Below are 14,379 nucleotides of genomic sequence, written 5' to 3' on the forward strand. Positions count from 1 at the left end.
GTTAAGTCCAGTCGTGACCGACTCTGTGGGTTGGTGCTCATCTCCATTTCTAAGCCGAAGAGCCGACGTTGTCCATAGACACCTCCTAGGTCATGTGGCTGGCATGACGGCGTGGAGCGCCGTTACCTTCCCGCCGGAGCGGTACCTATTGATCTACTCACATTGGCATGTTTTCGAACTGCTAGGATTTGAACCTGGGACCTTTTGGTCCGCAAGTTCAGCAGGTCAGCGCTTTAACGCACTGTGCCACCAGGGGCACATATTATTATTTTACTCTATTATTATTAAAAGTATACATAAGCACATTTACATTGAAGAAGATGAGAATAATGATTTGATCAGAGTCAGACAGTCTTATCTTAAATTTGAGCTTTATGTAAATATTCAAAAACATTTAACCTACTGATGCCTCAATTAATGTAATTTTATTGTTATCTATTTTTATTTCTGAAATTTACCACCCTTGGCTTATACTGGAGTCAATGTTTTTTTGGTGGTAAAATTAGGTGCCTCGGCTTATATTCGGGTCGGCTTATACTCGAGTATATACGGTATACCCACAAGTACAGTGATCTGCACTAGTAAATGGTCAATAAACAGGTATAAAATATAAACTTATATTGAATGAAATACAATAAGTACAGCATTTACAATTGTAATGTTAATGGTCTACACATCAACATGAATACAGTAGAGTCTCACTTATCCAAGCTTCTGGATTATCCAAGCCATTTTTGTAGTCAATGTTTTCAATATACAGTAGAGATTCGCTTATCCAACGTAAACAGGCCGGCAGAACGTTGGATAAGCGAATATGTTGGATAATAGGGAGAGATTAAGGAAAAGCCTATTAAACATCAAATTAGGTTATGATTTTACAAATTAAGCATCAAAACATCATGTTATACAACAAATTTGACAGAAAAAGTAGTTCAATATGCAGTAATGCTATGCAGTAATTACTGTATTTACGAATTCAGCACCGAAATATCACGATATATTGAAAACATTGACTACAAAAATGGCTTGGATAATCCAGAAGCTTGGATAAGCGAGTCTTGGATAAGTGAGACTCTACTGTATAACTGAACAATGCTTGCTCTATATTTATTTATTTACAGTATTTATATTCCGCCCTTCTCACCCCGAAGAGGACTCGGGGGCGGACTACAATGAACACATATATGGCAAACATTCAATGCCAACAGACAAACAACATATATAGACAGACACAGAGGCATTTAACGTGATTAGATTTAACTGGTTTTCCAATCAGTTGAACTGAAGAGCATGTAGAACACACAACCGGTTTCGAGTCTTAGTCATGTCTGGAATTCTTCTGTTCTCAGAGTGTTGTTCCTTATTATTTACTGTTTTGCTTTTATAGTTTTTTTAATACAGGTAGCCAGATTTTGTTCATTTTCATGGTTTTCCTCGTTTGTGTTGAAGTTGTCTACCGGCTGTTAGGAATTGTGGGAGTTGAAGTCCAAAACACCTGGAGGGCCGAAGTTTGCCCATGCCTGATCTACACTGTCGTATGAAATCCAGATTATTTGCTTTGAACTGGATTATATTAGTCTACATGGCCACCTAATCCAGTTCAAAGCAGATAATCTGGAATGGATGTCTCAGTATAGAAGGGGTCAGAGATTTTTGAGCATAAGCACACAGGAAAACAAATCCACATTGAGCATTTGGGAATGTTGTCTTGGAAGGGTTGGTTGTTCTGCCTTGAGCTCTTTCCAGAGACAAAAGCAAGTGATGGGATAATGAATGGAAATGAATAAATCCTGTCCCTTTTTGCGACCTTGCCTAAGGACAGAGATTGGGTAATGCGTAGAAAACAGTTTAACATGTTTATTATGTTAAACCAATCTAATCACGTTCCATTTGCATCGAAAGGAGAAGGAATCCAACAATTACTTTGGGTTTCAGCTACTTTACGCTTTGGGGGAAAAATTCAATTATATTCTATTGAAAGGAGAGTGTTTTCGTCAATAAAGCTCGCTTTTAAATATATGCCAGGGTAGAAGGGGACTCCAAGGCAGAAACATTTTACCGTAATGATGTGTGTATTTGTATTCCTTCTTTTCTTAGGAATGCTCAAACTTTATTTCCCCAAAATGTGATGTTTTGCTGTTTACAACAAAACTAAAAAACAGTGATTTAGGGATGTCAGGTTCATTATTTATCAAAGCAATGAACCACTGAAATATTAACCTGTCCGATTTCAGAAAAAACACATAGTTTAGATAAGGTAATGTAAAGCTGGATCTACACTGCCCTATATGCCAGGATGTGACCCCAGATTATTTGTTTTGAACTGGATTATATGTGTCTACACTGCCAAATAATCTGGGATAATCATATAATCTGGAGTCAGATCCTGGCATATAGGGCAGTGTAGATCCAGCTTTACATTACCTTATCTAAACTATGTGTTTTCCCCCCCTGAAATCAGACAGGTTAATATTTCAGTGTAGATCCAGCCTTAGGGAACTAGAAGCAAATTTATTCATGCCTTTGTGTGTGTATGTATGTATGTATGTATGTATGTATGTATCTCTCTCTCTGTGTATATTTTCCAAGACTTTTGCAGGTTTGTGATCCCACCAGTTCTTTGCTGCTGGGAGGTGGTACTTGAGGCATAAGTTCCAATGAATCATTTGGGCCACACAGTTGTGCCTCTGTTTGTAGTCTGTCTGTGCGATTTTCTTACAGCAGCTGAGGAGATGATCAATGGTTTCGTCAGTTTCCTTGCAGTCTGCATTTTGGGCCCTCAGCTGATTTTTCGATCTTGGCCTGAATTGCCTTTGTCCTGATGTCTTGCTCCTGGGCTGCAAGGATCAGGCCTTCTCCCTCCTTCTTCAGGGTCCCATTTGTGAGCCAGAGCCAGGTCTTCTCCTTTATCAGCTTTTCCTTCAATTTTGTCAAGGAACTTTCCATGCAATGTTTTGTGGCGCCAGCTGTCAGCTCTAGTTTGTAGTGCGGTTTTCTTGTACTGGTTTTTTGTCTGCTGTGCTTTGAGGAGTTTCTGGTTTTTGACTTCAATCAAAGCAGTAATAATCAAATAATAATAATAATCAAATTATTATTATTATTGTTGTTGTTGTTATTATTATTATTATTATTATTTGAAATACAACAGGATGAGTCCACATCAGACATTCTGCTGGCTATTGAATTTGACCACACGTCGGACACTTCCCAAGTGTCTAGGACTGTGTGATGAATCGGCGAATAATGCGTGCAGATCCCAACAAGGTGGCCTTTTGCAGCTAGCAGATGGTAATTTTGTCAGCGCCGATTGTGTTTAAGTGCAAGCCAAGGCCTTTAGGCAGTGCACCCAGTGTGCCGATCACCACTGGGACCACTTTGACTGGCGTGGGCCAGAGTCTTTGTAATTCGATATTTAAATTCTCATAATGTGTTTGCTTTTCTAGTTGTTTTTCCTCAATCCTGCTGTCACCTGATGGTGACATAAACAAACATATAAACAAACTCACCTACTATGAGATAATATTTATTATTACAGTAGAGTCTCACTTATCCAACACTCGCTTATCCAACGTTCTGGATTATCCAACGCATTTTTGTAGTCAATGTTTTCAATACATCATGATATTTTGGTGCTAAATTCGTAAATACAGTAATTACTACATAGCATTACTGCATATTGTTGAATAACATGCGTTATTCATTTTTGTAGTCAATGTTTTCAATACATCATGATATTTTGGTGCTAAATTCGTAAATACAGTAATTACTACATAGCAATACTGCGTATTGTTGAATAACATGATGTTTTGGTGCTTAATTTGTAAAATCATAACCTAATTTGATGTTTAATAGGCTTTTCCTTAATGCCTCCTTGTTATCCAACATATTCACTTATCCAACCTTCTGCCGGCCCGTTTATGTTGGATAAGTGAGACTCTACTGTATTATTATTATTATTATTATTATTATTATTATTATTATTATTATGACACAAGCTCATAGGAAGTCGGTTCAATTATATGCAAAAGCCAACATATGCTGAGGATAAAGCGAGAAACTGGGAAGTGGAGAGAGAAGCCAGGACATTTCCAAAGCAGCTGAAAAGAGTGGGAAGCGATTAATTGTGGTGGTTGTCCCTGCCAAATGGGGATCCTTGGCTGGGATGCTGCCGGAAAGGCTTGGCCAAAGCCCTGTCTCCTGAGCCTGCCCTTTTACCTGCTCAGACTCTCTCTTTTATGAGGCCAGCCTCTTCCTTTGCTCCTCCTGAGTCACCTGGGTGGTGTTGTTCACAAAGGTGTGGCTGCCCTTCTGTGATCCTCATAGTAAGTAACCCAAGTGCAGTAAAGTTGCTTTAAGTAAAATAAACAGGCTTTGCCCAAATCAAAAAGCAGGGAAGGGAAAGCTCCTCTTGCTGCCACCATCTTCTTCTTCTTCTTCTATCTATATATATAAAAGAGTGATGGCATCATGGCGATCCACAAAACAACAAAACTACAGGCCCTCCAACCTCGAAATTTGACAACACAACCCATCATCCACGCCTCTAGGTTGATACAACAAAAAGAAAAGAAAAATAAAGTCCTAATTAGAGAGAGAGGAATAATTGCTTTTATCCAATTGCTGCCAGTTAGAAGGCTAAGCTCCTCCAACTTGGTCTCCTAGCAACCCAATAAAAAATAATAAAAAACACTAAAAAAATTAATACAATAAAATACTATAATAACAGAAAATAACTAAAAATAATACAACAAAATAATAAAATATAATAAATAAAAATATAACTTACAATAAAATTAATTAAAAAATGCAAATAAAGTCAAATAAAAATTACACAACAATTTTTAACCAATACCACCACCACTTTGCCACAGCAACGCGTGTCCGGGCACAGCTAGTCAAATATGATCCAGATTCTCTGCTTTCATAGAATCATAGAATTGGAAGAGACCACATAGGCCATCTAATCCAACCCCCTGCCATGCAGTAAAGCACAACCAAATATCCCTGACAGATGACCAGACAGCATTCCATTTAAAAGTTTCTTTTTTTTCTTTTTTATTAAGATTTCTTTTGTAATACAATAATAATACAATAGTAACAAAGAGGAAAAAAGAAAAGAAGAAAGGAAAAAAGAGAGAAAAAGAAGGGTTAATATATAGCTATGAAAAAAGGGACATAAATAGAGCAGATTTAATACTGCAAGTTAGAGTATCTATTTTACTATATGTATTACTTACACTAAATTGTGTACATTCTGGAAAAAAATAATTAATTTTTTTATTATTATTGTTATAGTTACTTAATTGCAGTAGATAGAAGAGTGTATATATATATATACACACACACACACACACACACACACACACAGTAGAGTCTCACTTATCCAACATAAACGGGCCGGCAGAACGTTGGATAAGCGAATATGTTGGATAATAAGGAGGCATTAAGGAGAAGCCTATTAAACATCAAATTAAGTTATGATTTTTCAAATTAAGCATCAAAACATCATGTTATACAACAAATTTGACAGAAAAAGTAGTTCAATAAGCAGTAATGCTATGTAGTAATTACTGTATTTACGAATTTAGCACCAAAATATCACGATGTATTGAAAACATTGACTACAAAATTGCATTGGATAATCCAGAACGTTGGATAAGTGAATGTTGGATAAGTGAGACTCTACTGTATCTCTTTTGAACTGTGGTGCCAAGAATTGGACACAGTATTCCAGGTAAAGAGGTCTGACCAAAGCAGAATGGAGAGGCACCATGACTTCCTTTGATCTAGAATTCTTTTGATGCAGCCCAAAATCCAGCTCATCTCCATTTCTAAGCCGAAGAGCCGGCGTTGTCCGTAGACACCTCCAAGGTCATGTGGCCACAGGCATGGCTGCATAGAGCGCTGTTACCTTCTCGCCGGAGCGGTACCTATTGATCTACTCACATTGGCATGCTTTCGAACTGCTAGGTTGGCAGGAGCTGGAGCTAACATCGGGCGCTCATGTCGCTCCCGGGGTTTGATCCATTATTACATTGCACTTTATTGACAATTTTAGCTGTGAAATTACCTCTCCCCATTTTGAAATATTTTGCACTTTGGCCCAGATCCGTGTATTAGTCTCCTGTTTTTAACATTTTATGCTGTATGTTGATTTTTATGACTGTTTTATTGGTGCTGATGTTTTATTGTTGGGATATTTGTTTTATCGTCTTGTTGCTGTTATTATATTGTTGTGTCGGGCAAGGCCCCATGTAAGCCGCCCCGAGTCCCTTCAGGGAGATGGAGCGGGGTATAAAAATAAAGTTATTATTTGATTGCATGACACAGCAAACAAGATAGATATGCTGGATTTCATATCACAAAACCACAAGTCGAACACTTCCCAAGTGTCTAGGACTGTGTGATGTATTTTCGGATGATGCGCGCAGATCCCAGTAGGGTGGCCTTTTGCAGTTGGCAGTTTGTAATTTTTTCAATGTCTATTGTTTCTAAATGCCTGCTGAGATCTTTTGGCATGGCACCCAGTGTGCCCATCACCACCGGGACCACCTGCACTGGTTTCTGCCAGAGTCTCTGAAGTTCAATCTTGAGGTCCTGATAGCGGCTGAGTTTTTCCTGTTTTTTTTTTCTCGTCAATGCGACTGTCACCTGGGATGGTGACATCAATGATCCAAACCTTTTTCTTTTCCACAAATGTGATGTCTGGTGTGTTGTGTTCCAGAACTTTGTCAGTCTGGATTTGGAAGTCCCACAGTATCTTTGCGTGCTCATTTTCCAATATTTTTGCAGGTTTGTGATCCCACCAGTTCTTTGCTGCTGGGAGGTGGTACTTGAGGCATAAGTTCCAATGAATCATGTGGGCCACACAGTTGTGCCTCTGTTTGTAGTCTGTCTGTGCAATTTTCTTACAGCAGCTGAGGATATGATCAATGGTTTCGTCGGTTTCCTTGCAGAGTCTGCATTTTGGGTCATCAGCTGATTTTTCGATCTTGGCCTGAATTGCCTTTGTCCTGATGGCTTGCTTGTGGGCTGCAAGGATCAGGCCTTCTCCCTCCTTCTTCAGCGTCCCATTCGTGAGCCAGAGCCAGGTCTTCTCCTTATCAGCTTTTCCTTCAATTTTGTCAAGGAACTTTCCATGCAGTGTTTTGTTGTGCTAGCTGTCAGCTCTAGTTTGTAGTGCGGTTTTCTTGTACTGGTTTTTTGTCATCATTATTATTATTATTATTATTATTATTATTATTATTATTATTATTATTTGAACCTGGGACCTTTCAGTCTCCAGCTCAGTGCCAAATTGCATTGATTCTGCAGTGTGGACGGTCTCTTAGGCTGGATCTATACTGTTGGTGTAGACCCATATAACTACATTATTTGTGCCCTTCTACACTGCCATATAATCCAGACTAGGAACTAGGACTGGATTGCATCTGCTTGATATCTAGATTATTACTTGACAACACTGAGCATCACTTTCGCCCCTAATTTTTTGCAGAGCTCAACCTTCGGTTCCCTTTTTTGCCATGCTCTCCAAATGAAAGGCGCTCACAAAGGAAAAGGACTAAGCCCAGCCCAAGCACCTGTGCCATCCTTTGAATCAAAGGCTTTGCTTAAGCCCCCCGAGGTGGTCTAATAATATACACAGACCGCTCTCTGAGGACTGGGCTCAGCCGGTGCCGCACTCTCAAATTATCGGCACTTTCGTTTCCGCTGAAATGGTTGGAGACTGACTTCTGTTACCGAGAAGGATAATCCATCCTTGGAGAAGGGAGGGAGCAAAGGAAAAACCCATCACTTTTGACATTTCAGCCCCCCAGAAGTTTATGTTTGGGGCTTGATGCTTCCAGATCAAAGTACAGTGGGCCTCATAGATACCCAAAACTGTGGGTGCCCAGACCTTATTAGTATTATAACTGTTATTGTTGTTGTTGTTGTTATTATGCTGCTTCTAGCTTCCTAATAAAAGTACAGTATGTCCTGCCCCTATAGCTCAGGATCTGATCCTAGATTACGGTATCTGTTTATCCCAGGTTATTTGGCAGTGGGAACTCATATAATCCAGTTTAAAGCAAATAATCTAGAATGAGATCCTGAGATATAGGGTAGTGTGGAATGGGGCTATAGATACCCAAATCTGTGGATGCCCAGCCCTATAATTAATAATAATAATAATAATAATAATAATAATAATAATAATGACCCAAAATGCAGACTGTGCAAGGAAACTGACGAAACCATTGATCATATCCTCAGCTGCTGTAAGAAAATTGCACAGACAGACTACAAACAGAGGCACAACTATGTGGCCCAAATGATTCATTGGAACTTTTGCCTCAAGTACCACCTCCCAGCAGCAAAGAACTGGTGGGATCACAAACCTGCAAAAGTATTGGAAAATGAGGACGCAAAGATACTGTGGGACTTCCGAATCCAGACTGACAAAGTTCTGGAACACAACACACCAGACATCACAGTTGTGGGAAAGAAAAAGGTTTGGATCATTGATGTCACCATCCCAGGTGACAGTCGCATTGACGAAAAACAACAGGAAAAACTCAGCCGCTCTCAGGACCTCAAGATTGAACTTCAAAGACTCTGGCAGAAACCAGTGCAGGTGGTCCCGGTGGTGATCGGCACATTGGGTGCCGTGCCAAGAGACCTCAGCCGGCATTTGGAAACAATAGACATTGACAAAATTACGATCTGCCAACTGCAAAAGGCCACCCTACTGGGATCTGCGCGCATCATCCGAAAATACATCACACAGTCCTAGACACTTGGGAAGTGTTCGACTTGTGATTTTGTGATATGAAATCCAGCATATCTATCTTGTTTGCTGTGTCATAATAAAAATTAATAATAATAATAATAATAATAATAATAGTAATAATAATGCTTCTAGCTTCCTAATAAAAGTACAGTGTGTCTCATAGATACCCAAATATGTGGATGCCCAAGTCGTCGTCGTCTTCTTCTTCTTCTTCTTCTTCTTCTTCTTCTTCTTCTTCTTCTTCTTCTTCTTCTTCTTATTGTATGACACAGCAAACAAGATAGACATGCTGGATTTCGTATCACAAAATCACAAGTCGAACACTTCCCAAGTGTCTAGGACTGTGTGATGTATTTTCGGATGATGCGTTATTATTATTATTATTATTATTATTATTATTATTATTATTATTATGCTTCTAACTTCCTGATGAAAGTACAGTGTGTCTCACAGATGCCCAGTCTTATCTTAAATTACAGCTTTATGTAAATATTCAGAAACATTGAACCTACAGATGTCTCAATGTAATTTTATTAGTATCTATTTTTATTTTGAAATTTACCAGTTGGGGCTGCATTTCTCATGCTTGGCTTATACTCGAGTCAATGTGTTTTCCCAGTTTTTTTGTGGTAAAATTAGGTGCCTTGGCTTATATTCGGCTCAGCTTATACTCGAGTATATACGGTATTTATTATATGAGCAGTTTGACCCTGCAAGAACTGTTATGGTTCAATACTTTGGAATTCTGTGATTTGTAGTTTAGCAAGGCACCAGCCCTCTGGGGCACAGAAGACAGAAGGCCTTGCAAAACTACAAATCCCAGAATTCCATAGGAGGCCCCTTCCAACACTGCGATTCTATGAAGCTAAAGAAATGGGCCTTGTTAGAAGGAACATCTGAGTAGGCAATAGATATTTCATATCCAAAAAGCATCATTTTTTCACAGTCTGCAGCAAATGGAAAAAACTGGGGACAAAAGGAGGAAAGCAGGAAACTGGGACATTTTAAAAGCAGTTAAAATAGTGGGATGGCCGAGGACAAATTGGGACATTTGAAAAAAATGTTTTTTCTTGCTTTTTGCAGTAGAATAGTATGACTACCACTTTGCAATTTATTTTCAGAGCTTTTTAATGCTCAAACATCGCGTCTTTGCACATGTGGGAGGTTTGCAAGAGCTCTTCTATCCCTTTCTTCTTTTTTCTTTTGCCAAAGATTCTTGAAGCTCGGTTAAAGTAGCACCTGAGCATTTCCCACCATTATGAAAACCTTCAGGCAAAGTTGGATGAGAACTTAACTCCTCCATGATGGATTATTTATTGCTTCTTTCAACGCCTCCCTTTTCACCCACTCGGCTTGTGCAAACCTGCTCTTTCGGCTGACTTTCTCCCAAGTTGGATTCTAACGGCCTTCAAGGCTGCACATTTTGCTTTCAACCTAGGAAGAGAAACTACAACATCTGGGATTCCATAGCATCAAGCCAGGGCAGTTAAAAGTGGCATAAAACCACATTAAATATGCAGTCTAGATGGCAGCTAACATTGGCATTCTGGTTGGCTTTTCTAGAGATCTTCTTAATCATGGTCCACACTGCCACCTGCTGGAGGTGTGCATTACTGCACAGCTTTCTTTTCTAACTCCCAGGTTGACCCTCCTTTGTCCAAAAACCTTAAAATTCTCCAAAATCCCAAACTGTCCACATGGGAGGGTGAGATAGGAACATTTTGTGTACAGACTTTGCTTTATGCAAACAATGATTGGAAATCTATCTATATAAAAGGGTAATGAAATTTCGGCCTAGGACAAAACAACAAAACCGGGCTGTGGCGCAGCTGGCTAGTAACCGGCTGCAATAAATCACTACTGACCAAGAGGTCATGAGTTCAAAGCCCGGGTCGGGTTAAGCCCCCGACCATTAAATAGCCCGGCTTGCTGTTGACCTATGCAGCCCTGAAAGACAGTTGCATCTGTCAAGTAGGGAAATTTAGGTACACTTTATGCGGGAGGCTAATTTAACTAATTTACAACATCATAAAACTGCCAGCAAAACACAAGGAAAGGAATGAGGAAGTACAGCTACTAGTGGATGGTGAAGCAACAGCTCCCCCTGTGGCCGGAATCGTGAAGCTGGAAAAAAAATGTTAAATGCCTCTGTGTCTGTCTATGCTGTATGTTGTTTGTCTGTTGGCATTGAATGTTTGCCATATATGTGTTCATTGTAATCTGCCCTGAGTCCCCTTCGGGGTGAGAAGGGCGGAATATAAATGCTGCAAATAAATAAATAAATAAATACATCCCAGAAACACTACACTTGGCAGCACAACCCCTCATCCATGCCTCTACGTTCATACAACAAAAAGAAAAGAAAAATAAAGTCCTAATTAGAGGGAGAGGAATAATTGTTTTTATCCAATTGCTGCCAGTTAGAAGGCTAAGCTCCACCCACTTGGTCTCCTAGCAACTCACTCAGCCCAGGGGACAGACAGACTTAGGCCTCACTTAGGCCTCTTCCACACTGCCTATAAAATACAGATTATCTGATTTTAACTGGATTACAGTATATGGCAGTGTAGACTCAAGGCCCTTCCCCACAGCTATATAACCCATATATATATATTATCTGGACTCCACACTGCCATATAATCCAGTGTGCATTTTATACAGCTGTGTAGAAGGGGCCTCATATAATCCAGTTCTAAGCAGATAACATAAGATTATAAATATAATATGTAATATTAATAGTCTGTGCTCTGATGAGGCACAGGGAAGATTGATCCTAGGTTGATGGGATCAAGGGAGACTCAATTGTTCATTTTGAGTCGGTTTAAAATAAGTTTGGTGACTTATTTAATGCAGTCTGTGTCCTGGTAAGGAACAGAGAATCTGTGATCGTATATCACAGGGGTGACTGCGGTTTAAAAGTAGCAGACAAAGAAGTTCTAACTACTTTAAGTAAAAGAAGTGACACTTTAGAGCAGGGGTCCTCAAACTTTTAAAGCAGAGGGCCAGTCCACAATCCTTCAGACTGTGGAGGGGCCGAATTATCATTTGAAAAAAAACCCAAACAAACAAATTCCTGTGCACACTGCACATGTCTTATTTGTAGTGCAAAACAACAACAACAATGAAAGAACAATAAAATATTTAAAAATCAAAACAATTGTAACCAGCATAAACCTATCAGGATTTCAATGAGAAGTGTGGGCCTGCTTCTGGCCAATGAGATAGTCAAGTGAATTAGGATTGTTGTTTTTGTGTGCCTTCAAGACATTTCAGACTTTGGCTGAGCCTAAGTCTAAAATTATTTATTTATTCATTTACTACATTTATTTATTACATTTATATCTCACCCGTCTCACCCTGAAGGGGACTCAGAGCAGCTGTATGTACATACAATATATTATATTATTAGCATAGCACAATATTAGCATTATATATTACTATATTGAACTATACCACTATACTGTAATATTATATGTAATATATAACATATAATTAATATTATTATATGGTATTATTAGCATTATATTGTATAACATTATACTATTATTATCAATATTATATGTATATACAATATATTATATTATTAAAAATGATATAAAATATTATATTATAAAACTGAGGGCGGGGGCCAGGTAAATGACCTTGGAGGGCCGCATCCGGCCCCCGGGCCTTAGTTTGGGGACCCCTGCTTTAGAGAGTTTGACTCATCTCATTCTAGTATTGTAACTGTTAATAAAAATACCTCCAAGTGAGAAACAACATTGTAACCACTAAGCTCTGTGCCTGAATAAACTTGTTATTGTTCTTCCAACATCTAAGCCTCTGTCGCATATATTATAAACAATACGCTATCATCTAAAGTGAATAATAATAAGAAAAAAAGTAAAAGGTCTTCTCTCTGAGTCTTTGGTGGTTGCATCTTTACAAATTGGTGGAATTGTTATTAGTTCTTTACGGGAGGCTTTTAGGCAGAGGTTGGATGGCCATCTGTCAGGGGTGCTTTGAGTGCAATTTCCTGCTTCTTGGCAGAATGGGGTTGGACTGAATGGCCCGTGAGGTCTCTTCCAACTCTATGATTCTGTGATTTTATGATTCTATGATCCTTCTCTCTTTGTCCTCCCTTCCCTTCTGTCTTTCTTTCTTCCCCAGCCAATATGACCAATGACAAATTCATAATGTATTCTCGGAAATGTAGGCAGAAAACTCAGTGACAATATTTACATCTCCTGGGTTTTGTTATTGCGCTGATGACTCGGCTGCCTTTTGAAACCCTCTTGTGAAATCGTTGGTAAAAAACAACCAAAGCAAAACATCTCACTTCCTTCTTCCCACACTGGCTTTTCCCCCACAAAGAAGGTTATGAATGCTACCTTCTCTGACCTTGGACTTTCCAGACAATATATATACTACAAATCCCTCACAGCTGGAATGGGCCTGTTGAAGAAAGCTGCTGTTGATGTGCTCTCGAATTTTGCAAGAAAATTGCTTAATACGTGATTGTTAGGAAAATGGCAGAAAATATTTTTCAGTTCTGCTACTGAATTGTGTAACAAATATGGTGATTGCTTATTAAGTAAATAACACCCTAAATAATGTATAGCACCTTGGAAAACAGTAGGGCAAACATCAAAGGGTACAAGATAGACAAAACATTTTTAAAAAAGGATGCATTTTATTAAAGGGTTGGGAAAGGATAGTCTTTGTATGAAATCTGGTCCACATGTGCACTGATACGTATCAGTGCATATTATTTATTATTATTTATTATTTACAGTATTTATATTCTGCCCTTCTTTCTCACCCCGAAGGGGATTCAGGGCGGATTACAATGAACACATATATGGCAAACATTCAATGCTAACAGACAAACAACATATATAGACAGACACAGAGGCATTTAACATTTTTTTTCCAGCTTCACGATTCCGGCCACAGGGGGAGCTGTTGCTTCACTGTCCACTGGTGGCTGTACTTCCTCATTCCTTTCCTCGTGTTTTGCTGGCAGTTTTATGATGTTGTAAATTAGTTAAATTAGCCTCCCACATAAAGCGTACCTAAATTTCCCTAATTGACAGATGCAACTGTCTTTCGGGGCTGCATAGGTCAACAGCAAGCCGGGCTATTTTAATGGTCGGGGGCTTAACCTGACCCGGGCTTCGAACTCATGACCTCTCGGTCAGTTTGTGATTTATTGCAACTGTTTATTAGCCAGCTGCTCCACAGCCATTGCAGATTAAAAATCTGCAGATTTTTAATTTTTAAAAATGAAAATGAACTTTAAAGGGGAGTTGTGGCTGCTGGTCTGTTTGCCCATCTTACTCTTTGCTGGAGCCGCGGAAGTTCAGCAGAGAAAGGAAATAAAATAATTTATGTTATTCTGGTGTCCTTAGAGAACTATAAGTCATTGGGATGGGGAGACAACAAAACTACAAGTCCCATGGAGAATCTCAGGGCCCTTCCACACAGCCCTATATCCCAGAATATCAAGGCAGAAAATCCCGCAATATCTGCTTTGAACTGGGTTATCTGAGTTCACACTGCCATATATTCCAGTTCAAAACAGATGATGTGAGATTTTATTCAGCTGCGTGGAAGGGGCCTCAGAGGCA

The sequence above is a fragment of the Anolis carolinensis genome, unplaced genomic scaffold (assembly GCF_035594765.1).
Source record: "Anolis carolinensis isolate JA03-04 unplaced genomic scaffold, rAnoCar3.1.pri scaffold_9, whole genome shotgun sequence".
Taxonomy (NCBI): domain Eukaryota; kingdom Metazoa; phylum Chordata; class Lepidosauria; order Squamata; family Dactyloidae; genus Anolis; species Anolis carolinensis.